Source organism: Gadus chalcogrammus, chromosome 10 (genome assembly GCF_026213295.1).
Source record: "Gadus chalcogrammus isolate NIFS_2021 chromosome 10, NIFS_Gcha_1.0, whole genome shotgun sequence".
Classification (NCBI taxonomy): domain Eukaryota; kingdom Metazoa; phylum Chordata; class Actinopteri; order Gadiformes; family Gadidae; genus Gadus; species Gadus chalcogrammus.
Window position 1 is genome coordinate 3678321 of NC_079421.1, and position 15915 is coordinate 3694235.

A 15915-nucleotide genomic window follows, 5' to 3' on the forward strand; every position below is an offset into this window, starting at 1 on the left:
GGCCTGGCCGTGCGGCCTGCTTTATGGAGCGCGCGGGGCCTACATCTAACCTGACAAGTGGCGCATCAAACTTTTACACACTTGTAAGCGATCTACCGCTGCACTGGGAAGCCGCTTTATTGGATAGATTAAAATTGCATGGTTCATAGCGGCGCACGCACACGCACGCACACAAACACACACAGAAGTGGTCCCTGCCGGTGAATCACTATCCCCCACACACGCACATGCTTACACCCAAAGTCACGCTCAATTGAACTCACCCGGAGGCTTATTCTTTCCTATGGACACCCGAGAGACTCTTCCGCTCACACACACGGCTGCTGTTCTGCTACCTCTCATGGCATCTGAAAGTGCCAAAGTCCGTTCCCCAACAGTCTCTACCGTCTATCTTACCCTTCCTTAATCCCTTCCCTCTCTCCTCATTCCTCCTTCCTCCCTGCACGTCACCTCTACTTCTCGCTTATTCCTCTACTTCCCTCCTGTGTCCCTACTTCAGTATTATACCGATGGTAGTAGGCCTGAGCTTTGTATTTCTGTCTGCTGTTTCTCCCTCACTGCTCTACGCCACGGGTCAGGGCCTGGCACTGGGACGGGGAGCAGAGGCTACTGGGACGGGGAGCAGAGGCTACTGGGACGGGGAGCAGAGGCTACTGGGACGGGGAGCAGAGGCTACTGGGACGGGGAGCAGAGGCTACTGGGACGGGGAGCAGAGGTCACTGGGACGGGATGCAGAGGCCACTGGGACGGGGAGCAGAGGCCACTGGGACGGGGAGCAGAGGCTACTGGGACGGGGAGCAGAGGCTACTGGGACGGGGAGCAGAGGCTACTGGGACGGGGAGCAGAGGCTACTGGGACGGGGAGCAGAGGCTACTGGGACGGGGAGCAGAGGCTACTGGGACGGGGAGCAGAGGCTACTGGGAGGGGGAGCTGAGGCTACTGGGACGGGGAGCAGAGGTCACTGGGACGGGGAGCAGAGGCTACTGGGACGGGGAGCAGAGGCTACTGGGACGGGGAGCTGAGGCTACTGGGACGGGGAGCAGAGGCTACTGGGACGGGGAGCAGAGGCTACTGGGACGGGGAGCAGAGGCTACTGGGACGGGGAGCAGAGGCTACTGGAAAATAGCTCTACTAAATGATTTAATATCAAAGCCGCCATTCACGTTTGTTGATATGTCAACTACTCATTGATCCATCAGACCATGAAAATTGCAGTCAACAAATCAAATGTCACATCACTCACAAGCACTCATGAAAACGGACACTTCATTTTTACATTAATATCCGTCATTCACTTGGCCAATTAAAGATTTGTGTGTAATCTGGTGTGTATATGTTCTTCTTAGTGGGTCCAGGAGGCTGAAGGGGTAAAGCACTACTGTACCCTGGCTTAAAAATAATAATAATATCATATTCATAATGTAAAAGTGTTGTATGGATGATAGTGTAACAACTATGAGCAATGTGGGAGTAGCAGTGAAAACCGCCAGAAAGCCATCATATGAGGGGCTCCCTATCAGCACCACAGGGGCCAGGGGTGTAGTAGGTGGCCAGTTCGAGCCCCAGCTCCTCCTAGCTGAGTATCGAGGTGTCCCTGAGCAAGACGCCTCAGCCTAACTGCTCCCTATGAGCTGGCTGTCGCCTTGCATGGTTGACAATGGCGTTGGTGTGTCACTGTGAGCATGAATGAGTGAATGTTAGGCAATATTGTGAAGCGCTTTGAGTGGCCACTTGTTAGGAAAACGCTGTATAAATCTGTGTTTGGAGGCTGAATGCATTCTGGTTGCCTTTCTTCCCCCGGGTGATTGGGCGGTTACCGTGGCTCTTACATCAGGGTGTTGCTTGTCAAGATGACAGCTCACATTACCCAAAGGGACGGGAAGGCAGTTTAGCAAATGCATGTATTTAAAAATGTGGAGAGCAAACATGGTTTTGTTGATCGGTATGCAGAGTGGGTTGTTGCTTAATTTATGCATTTTTTAAAAAGGGGGGGAGAGCATTTAGATATTATTCGAGGAAAACTAGATAGGAGAATAAAGCAGATGATTTGCAAAATTACTAATAAGATGCTCAAATTGGCATTCACAGTGCCAAACGATCAGCCCTTTGCCAAATTCAGTGCTGCGCAGTCCACAATGTTCAGGGCTTCCTGAACACCTTGAGGCCTACCTGTTTTTCTTATTGTATGTGCATAATATAATGAAATACATATACTACCAAATACACACACACTGGGAGTGTGTGTGTGTGTGTGTGTGTGTGTGTATAACATGGAAGACATAGCGCGCTCTTGTGGCCACGAGAACATCCTGTCTCAACATCGTAAATCACTGTCATAATGCGCTAGCGCAGTGACTCAGCCTCAGCTCAGCAGAACGGAGGCTGGGCCAAACCAGTGGGGGACATCATAAACTGTACGGGGCTAGACACAGCTTAATGGCAGGGGGTATAGAATAATACTTATAAACACAATGTGGACCTCGATCTTCTCAATCCAATGACCCCCGCCAGGCACCAATTTGTCTGGATTGTTTTGTAATCCTCTCCAGTTTAAGATGGTCACTGAGCATGTGCTGAAAGGGACGCAACCCCTTAGTGAACACAGATTTTTCCGAGCAGGAAGATAGTTTCATCATCCTTTGTTTACACTAATAGGCAATTACGCATCCATTCCCCAAACTGAAGTGGGGGGTGGGGGGTTCCAGAGTCACCATTTTATTTCACAATCATGGCACCGGAGGGAGGATCTGCAATCCTGCGGACGTGCGTCTGAGTGAACGGAGTCATGCGGAACTAGTCTCCTGTTTGTGGTTAGAATCGAATAATTGAGGTTATTACCACCCAACATCGTCTGCTATTAATGTCATGATGATTGAAGGAAATAAATAAGTTAATGACACATCGTCCTGGGAAACAAGGTGAAAGTTTGGAGAACTTTAGAACACAAATTGTAAAGAATAGTGTTTGTTTGACGGGTTTGTTGTATTGGCGCAGTACTAGTGAGACCTCATGCTGGACATTAGATGGGTGGATCCCCTTGACTATGGGTTCAATTGGAAATGAGCTTTAAAATGTGCTCTTGGTTACAGCCTCCATGCACAGGGTAAGAGTTACATCTTGACCTATAAAAGCTGTGACTTTGTATAAATATACATAGAGATACATAGAGATATGTAGAGATAGGTAGAGATACGCAGATACGTAGAGATACATAGAGGTACGTAGAGTTACTTAGAGACACATGGAGATACGTAGATATACCTAGGGATAAATGGAGATACGTAGACATACATGGCTATACGTAGATACATGTACAGATACTTAGAGACACGTAGAGGTACATAGAGATATGCAGAGAAACAGAGCAAAGAGATACGGAGTGATAGAGATGGATAGCGATACATAGAGTTACGTGGAGATACACAGAGTTACGTAGAGTTACGTAGAGATGCATAGGGGTACGTAGAGATACATAGAGATGCATACGGTAGATATACATAGTAGATGCGTAGATCACGGCAACGGAGGCAGAGTTCACAGGGCCATCTGAACCATCTTAAAGATTTGTGCCCATAAGATCCAACCGCATTGATGGTATAAATCTTTAAGACGGATTGTTTTTCATAAAGGATGAAATGGACTGGAACCACTTCTTGTCCGCCCTCCTCCACAATTCTGGGAGATAGAAAACCTCGAGGCTGCGACGGGCCGGCAGGAGGGGGGGGGGGCTCATTAATCACATGTTTTTTCGGGGTGTCGTTTCTTGTCATTTCAAGGCCACTATGTCTAAATCACGACGGCCCTGTGCTACATAACTCCTCCTCCCCATGCCAAGCCAGCGCCCTGCGTCTCATTTATGGACTCCACTTAGGACTTAAATACTTGTCATATATCGTCCAGGACCGCAGGGCCTGAGAGAGAGTTGCGCACACACTCACACACAAAGGAAACAGGGTGCTTATAGCTCAATTGGGAAAGCTGATGAGGTGTAGAGGTGACTCTCTTTGACACAATCGGCCACAAACACACGCACACCAAACAGCCACGCTCACACACATTGTCCCTCTTACACCCAATCTCACTGTTCTCCTAATGTCCCACTGGGGGATACACACACACACACACGCACGCACGCACGCACGCACGCACGCACGCACGCACGCACGCACGCACGCACGCACGCACGCACGCACGCACGCACGCACGCACGCACGCACGCACGCACGCACGCACGCACACACACACACACACACACACACACACACACACACACACACACGCACACGCACACACACACACACACCTACGTACACAACCCGAGATAAAGCTTTCTGTTGACACACACTCACACACCACACAAAAACACCCCCAAATAACACTCACACAAAATAAATACACACACTCATCAAACATATATAGAGGTAAACAGAAATTGCATGCACGCACGCATTCATGCACGCAGGGACACAGGAGCATGCACGCACGCATTCATGCACGCAGGGACACAGGAGCAGGTATGCAAACACACACAAACGCACATAAACACGCACACTCACACACAGACACGCGGCCGCGCACACAAACACGCCCGCGCACACGCATGCACGCACACATTGACACAGGCGTGTACGCACACACACACACGCACACACACACACACACACACACACACAGACACACACACACACACACACAGCCTGGGAGGGAAATTGGACTGGCGATTCCCGATGCGATTTGACCCCATCACTGTGACTATCAGCGGCGAGGCACCAGGGACCACCATGACATCCACTCTGCCAGTGTACTCTGGGTCCCCTACAGGGGGGGCTCAGAGCTCAGCTTCTTAACCAGGGCCAACACACCCGACAACCCCAATATCACAAATACATTTTCACTGTGTGTCATAGACTGACATTGCATTGATATGCCGTCGCATGGCAGGCCGGTCTTCCTTTCTCTTGGTATGAGAGATGAATGCATTTGCTCATCTGCAAAGATGATGAATGGATTCCAGCTAAATATATGCATTCATCCCACGTCTTAACTCTGTTTTCTGTGATTTACAATTGAGAAGAAGAAAATGCGGTAACGCTTTATGTTAAGGTCATGAATAGTTAACACGTTTCAAGTGCTTATAAAAGTCTTATAATAGCACAATAAGCATCTTTATTATGTTATTATTAACACTTATAGATGGTCTTATTAACACCAATTTATGTGAAAAAGTGTCTTATTACCTATTAACAAAGGCTTAATACAAGGACCTGAATATAAAGCGTTACCGAAAATTCTGAATATGAAATAATATACAATCTGATTTGGCAATGGCTACAGTCTGAAAAAGTTATTATTTGAGGCATCCTATACTTTGGGGGGCCTCAAATAATTACTTATTTGAGTTTAAATTCCAACATATTCTATTTGCCATGTATATTTTTCATGCTACGAGTCATTTTCCAACACATTTTAAATAATCAGAGCCAGATCCTATCTCCACAAGATCCCTTCATATATACCAAGGTGGGTTAAAGATTAAAGAAATGCTATCGAGTGACCGGGACAACAAAGTAAACTGACCGCTGAGCTGAATGTGTCTACGAGTGTTTCGGTATGGGTTGATGATCTTGGCTACCAAGACATATACATCACTTCAGTGGAAGGGGCCCTGTTCCCCTGGCGACGCTGAGCACAAGTCGTGTGCTTCCAGGAGACGTCGACCTCAGAACGATTCTCCGTCGTGACGTCTTTGGAAGCATTTTCTACATTTGTCGTGTATGTTTCAAGGTGTTTCTGCCATAGAAAACCAATTGAGCCCTCAGAGGCCTCTGGTACGAGTCGGGTGGTGGGAAGGAGTTCAGGCTGATGACAGCCTACAGCTTATGTGAAATGCCACAGCATCCTCCTATAGAAATATCAAGCAGGGTGCTCTATGAAAGTGCAGAGGAAGAGGTTAACGCTTGTCAGTAATGCCACCAAGGTCACATGGGGTCACTCCACATGGTAATAAAGTCATAAATTGGTAATAAATTAATCACCGGGTTTCCAGGTTTACAACCCATGCCTGAAACAACACAGTATGAATGCACAGGGCAAAGGATCTTAGATGTGCTTTTAGTAGTCCATCTTCGGATCATTGCAGCTTCACCATGGCAAACCGTTAACTCTCACCATGGCCATAACGCTGCATCATGACATAGCATCGTGCGAGTGCCGTCTTATTCTCTGAGCACCGCTTAGAGAAAGCCTTTTCCTAAGTCCTTACGAATTCTACTGCACATCTTTCATTGACCTCATGAAGTTTCCCATCAAGGTAAAGAGGTTATGAAAGGACATAGGATGTACTGTTTTTGACCATCCGACCACAACCTAAACTAGTGAAGTCTAGTCCCCGTGCAATAGTGCACATAAGCGCTCCCATAATTACTGTTATGAGCAACACCAGATGTTGTCCTTCAATGACACCTATGTGAAAGGGTCAGCTGAAAATTCTGGATTTATTACATTTTAAGAAACAAGGTCAAAATCAAATGATAAAAACATCTTTCATTAATGTTTGGAAATTTGCAACATTTTTGTTTTAAACAAATACAGTGTGTTTTATGAAATCATATTGCATGATGTGTTTCTCATTGTTGATTTTTGATTTAGTAAAAAATTCCAAGACAAGGTCAGCAACATATTTCTTTGATTCAAAATATCTCACAAATGTTCCCTGAATTGCTATCTTTTTCAAAAGAGGCAGAAAATATTTATGTGTTTGTCTGTCTGCTGATAAATCAGGTTCCGAACAAAGACTGCATAACCCACACGGGTAAAGCAGAATATTCTTCTGTAGCACTATCGTAGCACCATGTTGTATTCATTTAATCTCATTTTCCTTTTGACATTAATTCGCACACCGCACACATGTTGTTTACCCCCATAGACACACTGTGAAGATCCCATGCTCTTCCTGATGCAACAAGAAGCGTGTCAAGAAAACCAAAACTAAAACAGGAACAGATCTTGGAAGTTTTGTTGCAGAACTTGAAAACATGCAGCAGTGTTTAACTAGGCCAAAATAATATATACAAGGTGTACATTGATCAAATAGTTCCAGATCCACTCTACAGGTGGCTTGTATTAGTTGTGGTCCTGTACCATGGTGGAGTTTCTACTGTACTGAAAGAAGAGTGTGACAGGTAATGCCTTGGTCTTTGTCCTTAAAGCCAAGTTGCCCATTAGCTGGGAGGCATTATGACACCGGCTGGTGTCTTATGATTGCTTCTGTTGTTCTGTGTTGCTGTGCGGAACAGCGATGTGTAGGAGGTGATGTTGTGGTCATGTGTCTGCTGGCTGAGGGGTGTTCACAACGGGAGGAGAGATCATGCTTCTAATTAGGAATAATACGGATGGTGCATTAGAAGGCTGTCAACACAAAGGTTCAATTTCATTTTGAAATATGTACCAACTAAACGTTTTTTTTTTCAAACATTTCTTTAAGATTATCCTCATCTCATTTGTTAATTTGATATTTGTTGTAATGTCTAATTCAAAATACACAGAATCTGTTATTATTACGATGCAAGGCTTTTACATGTTAAAAGATGCATGTACATTTTCACTTTCAGAACAGATGATACATTGTCCATGTCCGAGAAAGAAAGTGATAAGGTGTAGCCCCTCACTGTCTCCGTGTTACCATCTCACACACAGACACAGACACACACACACACAAATCTATCCTCTCTGCATCACAATCATACACACAAACACACCTGCAAAGGCGGCATACACTGTACAACCCGCTATCTCCCCCCCCCCCCTTCTGTTTCACAGGTAGCCCTGTTAGCCAAGTTACCAAGAGGTAACACACAAGCAAAGCCCACGTAAGGATTGTGTCTCTTTGCACCGCCATCCAGTATATCAGACACAATGTAGCATCCATTAGCCACAGGGTTTTTTTTGGCACCTAAATATTATGCAAACAAGTGGCTTGTCAATCACCCTGCTTGCATGTATTTACAATTGATATGTTAGCATGTGTGTGTGTGTGCGTGTGTGTGTGTGTGCGTGTGTGTGTGTGTGTGTGTGTGTGTGTGTGTGTGTGTGTGTGTGTGTGTGTGTCTGTCTGCACATATATGAGAGACATCTGGATGATCTCTGAACATCTGTGTATTTGAGTTTATGCCTCTGCTCCATCAGTACATGTTCATTAGCTTGAGAGGCAATATGGGTAATCATCCAGTGTGTGCTTGAAACACATGACGTGTGCGTGCATGTGTGCGTGCTGTAGTCAAAGTGTTAAGCTTGTTGTTTCATGGGGGTATGACAGAGTGCATATATGAGAGTGAGAGAGAGAGAGAGAGAGAGAGAGAGAGAGAGAGAGAGAGAGAGAGAGAGAGAGAGAGGGAGAGGGACATTTCCAAATGGCGGGCGAGAAGGCTATATTGGATGAACTCAGAATGACTTGGGTGGGTTCGGCAAATGTTTAAACGCTACAGAACAAAACTGGCAGAATGACAGCCGGCGAACCAGAGAGCCAGAAAGAAAGAGAGAGTGAGGTTTTCTCGCTAAGATGTCAGTGTCTCATTAGCAAGTCCTTGATCTTTGTTCCCATTCAAAGGGACACCGACTCGCAGACTTCCAGCAGCTGAACATAAAACAGGCTTGTTCGGCCCACTCTCTCTGCTCTTACTTCTCCATCCGTCTGGTCTGTCATCTCTGCGCCCCTCTCTCCCTCAGCCATTTGTTCATTGGCTGCTCCTTGAATAACATCCCATCCTGATTCATCTCTGTAACAGCCCCCTCTCACTCCCCCCCCCCCCTCTCTCTGCAACTCTGATCATATTGTTCAAAGTGAAACCCCTGGCCATGCAGATAACAAACACACACACACACACACACACACACACACACACACACACACACACACACACACACACACACACACACACACACACACACACACACACACACACACACACACACACACACACACACATACATACACACACACACACACACACACACACACACACACACACACACACACACACACACACACACACACACAGACAGAACCAAATGTATGTTATATTTATGTTAGAATTATCATTTTCACACTCACTACTTCCAAAAATTGTTGTTGCGGCAATGCAATAGATGGCTTTTGACTGTGCAGCCCGGTGTACACTGTGATCAGAACTCTTAAGATGTCACACTACGGGGGCACTGTTGACTATTTTAATATGCATGGGCTGCTGGTCGGGCCTCCTGCTCATGGATATGTGGGTGCTTCAGGGCTCCGTCTTCCAGTGGCAATTTATGTTGACCACGTATGAAGGGTTGAGTCACATCATATTTGATATGGGTGCGTGTACTTAGAATAATGGTATTGTGTGTGTGTGTGTGTGTGTGTGTGTGTGTGTGTGTGTGTGTGTGTGTGTGTGTGTGTGTGTGTGTGTGTGTGTGTGTGTGTGTGTGTGTGTGTGTGTGTGTGTCCAACATGTTCGAATGTATGTTTTCACATGAAAGGATGGTATATTTCTGTTTCTTTGTGCGTTTCTCTTTAAATCAATGATTAATTTGTTTATTTTGTACTGTATATTACGAAGTATAATTGCAGAAGATTGTTTGTAGTATGTGCATATGAAGACAATTTTATGTGTGGATGCATGGGTTTTCATATTAAAGGAAGCTACATTCATGTGTGTGTGTGTGTGTGTGTGTGTGTGTGTGTGTGTGTGTGTGTGTGTGTGTGTGTGTGTGTGTGTGTGTGTGTGTGTGTGTGTGTGTGTGTGTGTGTCTGTTCATGAATGCATCCACACGTGTGTCCCATTAAATCAAATTATTGATTTGTTTATGTGTGTCTTTGTTTCATTTTCACATTATTAATTGTGTGTGTGTCTGTATGTGTGTAAAACACATAAATGTAGAGTTTATGTTGGGTTTAATTTAAAGGACAGTACATTCATTTGCGTGTGCGTGTGTGCGTCCGTCTACAGACTAACAAACCCATCTCGCCCATAGCTCTTGTTCTCTGTGTTCTTTGGCACTTGGCACTCTGGCATTGTGTGATTGCCACCGTACTCGTCATGTCTTTTACCCCAGAGCTGGAGCGTGAAAGTCTGCGTCTCCATCACACATTCTGTCACACAAGGGCCCCCAGGGGGGCCCCCCAGCACTGGTCTGGGGCCTCCGCTAGCAGCAATATCACTGCTGTGCTCGGAGAAACAACGGCACGCCTGATTCAAAAGGACAATTACAGATGCTCTCCTGTTGACTGTGAAACCAAAACGATTGTAGCCGTACAGAGTTGAGACAGGATTGATTGTGGAGTGCTGAACTCCACCTGACTCTGTGTCTTACTGTGGGCCCCTCAGCGATCCACAGCCAAATGTCAAACTCCACAACGCTCAGTGATGAATTCCAGCGACTCCACCTCAATCGGCTGCCTGCCTCCGCGAGCCTCGATGCTCCACGGCTTGAAGACTTTAATCCTACACTAAGATATACTAAACCGCATACTATTGCATCCATACAAATAATAACATCAGGATTTAAAAGGATCCTTGAAATGTCGCACTGTGGAAGAATTGTGTTCATGAATCTTTGTAAATTTGCATTTTTATTGTTTCAATTCCCCCTGATTCATTGACATAGAGGATGTACTTCCTTTCAGAGGACCAGACACTTAGACTCCATGTAAGATTTATTTTACGAGTAAATAGGTAACATAGCTTTTGAGAATCTAAACCCTTTATGAGTTAACAACATTACCTAATTATGCAATCTCTTTGGAGGTATATGAATGAATACATGTATGTACGTCTGTCTTTCTTCTATTCAAAATGTTTCAATGCACACTAAAAGTCCCTAAGAGACTCAGTTGTCTTGGTAACCTTGTAATGCTGGTAACTGTTACTATGCATCTCGGTAGGAGGAAGCCTCATGCCACAATTTTAGGTAGTGTCTGTGTCACCATGGCAGCCAAAACAATGAGCACATCCCCGACTCGTAATCACACAAGGATTAGAGTTGGCTGCACATGTCTTGGTTATTCAGTGGTATTTAATTTTCTGAAGGAAACCAACAACTTTCAATTGAGATCATTGTTACAACCAAGCGGCCATTGACCACTGAATGATGCATTTTCTGAAGGATGCAGACAGCTGCTGGTTTACTGGAATGAGTTCCAGAGTCTATAGGCAATACAGGGCAACAAAACCTTGATCTTCATTCAGTCTCAGCCATTACAACTGTCGTCAAAATGTAAGGTTATTATAATTATACAAAAATAATTATTAAATAAGGACAAATTTTGAGATTTGAAACGTTAACATTTAACTCTCGTTACTACTTCACTTAAATACTATATGCAGACTTTTCCCCAACAGCCTCTAATCTTTCTTCAAACTGCCCACACTTGAACAGAATGAGTCCATGTGTCTCAAATCAAAGGGTTAGAAACAAGAAACAACAGAAACAATGATCGAGCAAGGAACGGAACCAAGGCAAGGACTTAAATACACATGACTAACAAGACACAGGTGGGCAGGGAACAAGGTAGAACAATGGACAAGACAACAATCAACCTCAAACTAATAACTAAATTCAGGAGGGCAGGGAACAAGGTAATGACGAGGATAGTAGACGGGACTCAGGTGAGGGGCGGAGAAACAGAATCACAAGACAAGGGAAACCAAACTGAAGCACATGGATAGGACAGCAAAGAACGGGAAGTGAATCTAACAACACAAATCAGGAAATACACAAGGGCTAATACGGGACAGTAAACATCAACAAATAGCACCTGAAGACAGGTGACAAGACACGGCACGGACACATAGCAAAATACACAGGGAACTACACGGTAGAACTGAGGAACAGGAAGAGACATGGAAGACTACAAACAAACACAAGAAGTTCAAGCCCAGGAGATACCACTGAAAAACCAAAAAAAAATCCAACACATGAAACACAAACCCAGAACCCTGACAACATGAGCTGTGCACTAAAATCACAGCTCCTCAGTGACTTAAGGGCAGAAACGTGACAGGTGTCCTATAGTCTCCCATGGCCTGAGCATCGTTATTCTAGTGCTATTGTCAAGCGATTACAAAAATTTTCTCCCTACGCATCCGCCCATGAAATGCTGCCATGTAATTCGTTCACATGTGAGATAATAAACACTGATGGTAAAGTTTCTAAAAGGGAAATGAGAGTCACCATCTAATAATGTATCTTGTTGTTTGCCTGCTAATTCCAAGAATGAGCCATTGTTATTTGGTTCTGATGAATCAGATACTTAATCAGAAGCATAATCTGATATATTTGACAATATTGCAAGCAGCAACGCCACTATTTTGGTATTTGAAAAAACAGAGACTTTAAAACAGCAAGATAAAGCTGGATAACATATGTAATGGAGTGATAACTAATTAAAAGATGTTTTATTAAGTGAGAGGAAAAAGTGAATGGACCTCATCGCTTATCTCAGAGGTGAGAATGTAATCAACAACAAACAAAAACAGAAAAGGCGACTAAGTGAGAAAAACGCAAATTGAGAAAAACGCTACTTATTCGAAAATCAATTAAAAATAATGTGTTGGTTATTATTATTATTGATTCAGCTCATACTTATTGTGGGAACGATTTGTGTGGGCACGTGTAACATTCCAACGACCAACAATTTTGATTGCATTCGGTAAGCACTACTACTAAAGCAAATACATTTGTGCAGGCTCAAAAGGAACCCTCCTCCATCAGCCCAAGTAAAATCCCCGATTCATATCCTGCATAATATGACGGAAGTAGGATGCAAATTCAAACTTTTTCGGGTAAAAGTTAAACATCCCTAACCTGTCATTAACAGTTAATTAAGGGATAATGTATAGAACGCCGGTCATTCTCAGAAAATAAGCACCGAAAGGGCGAACCGGACCCCGACTTGAAGCAGAGGGTTCTTGCTGAAGGGGCTTATTTTCGATAATGACCGGCGTTCTATACATTCAATTCAATTCAATTTTATTTGTATAGCCCGTAATCACCATTACAGTCTCAAAGGGTTTAACAGGCCAAATATCTATTACACCCCCCTTTACCCAAGCCAATGCAATGGGTGCCATAATTGACATACAGGTAAATACATGCACATCATATTAAATTGGTGATGCTGTGCTGGCCAGGTTAACCATGTGGAGAGTCCAGGCATCCAGTCCAGTCACCGCAACACGCTAGAACAGACAGAATAGTGAATTAGATCAGAAAAGTACATAGTGGAAATGTATACTGCTATTCATTTATTAACTGTAGTAACCGCGGCCTGCGGGTTTTACACCTCGAGACAGTGTGAAATCACACCACCGTACACATAGGTACAGAGTTATTTACAGAGGGAGTCTGGTTAATACTCGGTTCTGAAAGGGTTGTTAATATGCGATTTGACATGCGATTTGACATACAATTTTGCAATTCAGTAACTATTAACAAAAGCACAAACAAACACGGAGTGGTCTTCACATCGCATCTGTATCGTTTTCACACTCCGATGTTCAAAACGCAAGACTGTAGAGGTGCGTTTTAAGCTTTCCTTTGAATAGCTCCACAGAGTCAGCTTCCCTGATCACCGGTGGCAGCCTATTCTACAGGAAGGGGGCTCGATAGGCAAATGTTCTCTGTCCAGCTTATCTCTTTTTAACCTTCGGTAGTGAAAGAAGGCCAGCTTCCGAAGACTGGAGGGACCGAGAAGGGCTGTAAGGAATGATCAGGTCCTTCAGATAGGATAGAGATAGTCCATGCAAGGCTTTATAGGTTAGCAGTAGCACCTTAAAATCAGATGTCTAGCTGCAGCATTCTGTACAAGCTGTAGACTGCTCGTGGTAGAGTTTGGCAGTCCCGAGAACAATGAATTACAATAATCTATTCTTGATGATATAAATGCATGAATCAGTGTCTCTGCATCTGTTGCAGATAACAATGGTCTGATTTTCGCAATGTTTCTCGAATGGAAAAATGCAATTCTAGTTATACTTCCATCATGTTGGTCAAAGCACAGTTGAGGGTCGAACAGGACACCAAGATTTCTGACAGATCCACTCTGTGGGATGGCGAAGCAATCCAACCACACCGAGACATTCTCAAATTCTATCTGCTCCCATTTTGAGCCGATAATTATCAGCTCTGTCTTCCTGGTGTTAAGCTGCAGGAAGTTCTGTGACATCCAACTCTTTTCCACAGCCTGACAGGACTCAACCTTCTGGATTTGGACCGAGTCTCTTGGTTCTACAGGAATAAAGAGTTGGGTGTCATCCGCGTAGCAGTGAAAGCTGATTCCGAAGCTGCAGATAATGTCGCCCAAGATTGCGTGTAGATTGCAAAAAGTAATGGACCAAGGAACGACCCTCGTGGTACACCAAAGCGTAGTTTGCAGTGCTAAGATTCTAAACCCTCATGGAGCACACAATTGTGTTCTATCTGTGAGGTACGATTCAAGCCAGCAAAGAGTCGTACCCCAAAAACCAACATAATGCTAAAGACGGTGAAGATGAGGGCTGTGGTCGATCGTGTCGAATGCAGCACTGAGGTCCAGCAGCACAAGCATCAAGCATGTATTTGTATCCAAGGCAAGAAGGATATCATTTTGAAGTCTTTTCAAAGCAGTTTCAGTTGAGTGGAGTTTCCTAAACCCCGACTGAAAAGGTTTGAAGAGATTGTTCCACGTCAGATAGTCGACGAGTTGCTTTGCTACAATACTTTCCTGTACCTTGGACAGGAAGTGCAAGTTCGATATAGGCCGATAGTTGCTGACTAATACAGGATCTCGGACAGGCTATTTTAGTAGCGGTTTTATCACTGCAGCCTAGAAATAAGAGGGAACATTTCCTGTGGAAAGCGATAGATCCATAAGCGAGAGGATTGCAGGCCCCACCGGGGGGAAATGTTCTTTAAGAACCTTGGAAGGGAGAGGATGGTTTTGATGCCTTTATCACCTTTTCAATTTCAATCAGAGGAATTGCCTTGAATGCCAGGAGAGTTGCCTCAGAGTTCCCCATCCTACTGGGCAAGACCCCCTTTTGCCCGCAGGATGTGTAGGACAAGTTGCACGGCAAGCATCAATTTCCTCTCTAATCGATTACATTTTATTTTCAAAGAAATCCATGAATTGACCTGCCAAGAAGGAGGAGCCTATGCTCTGAGTCTGTTTCTGAGTCAGACTCTTCACCATATCGAAAATAAACTTGGGATTATTTCTATTCAAGTTGATGATACTGGAAAAGTAGGCACTACTGTCAGTAGTCAGCGCACCCTGATAGGTGAGCAGACTGTTATGCTACGCAAGATGAAAGACCTCATGTTTAGTCGAGCGCCAGTTGCAATTCTGCAACTTCCATTCAGGGTGCACATTTCTACATTAGACCAGGGGGCATTTTTTTTTTTCAATGATCGTTTTTTGATTACAAGCGGATCAACTAAATCAATGGCAGCAGACAAAGCATTGTTGAGGTCATCAGTAAGGCACTCCAACCCCTATAGTTACAAAGAAGAGCAAGTGGACGGGGTAACTTAACTGCCATAGCTGTAATGGTTGTAGGGGTGATGCGACGACAGCTGAAAGCAGCCTGTTGATCGTCGCAGGGGCAGGATGCCACCACCTTTTTACAATTTATTCGTCACCATTCGTAGTGTTGATCAGCAGAGAAATAGTTTGCCAAAGACGTTGACGTCGCTTAGCAACCGAATACGCTGGGGTTGATGAGTTATGGAGTGATACGAAAGACGGGAATCAGAGGCAAAAAATCCACTTTCCTTGACAGCGGTCAATTATGCTTAAATAATCAACCGCCAAACGTATGGATGGCTGATTCAAGTGAATAGAGCATTATTCAGCATTAAGAAGAGCCGTGGAATAACCGATAATAATAAATGTGATTT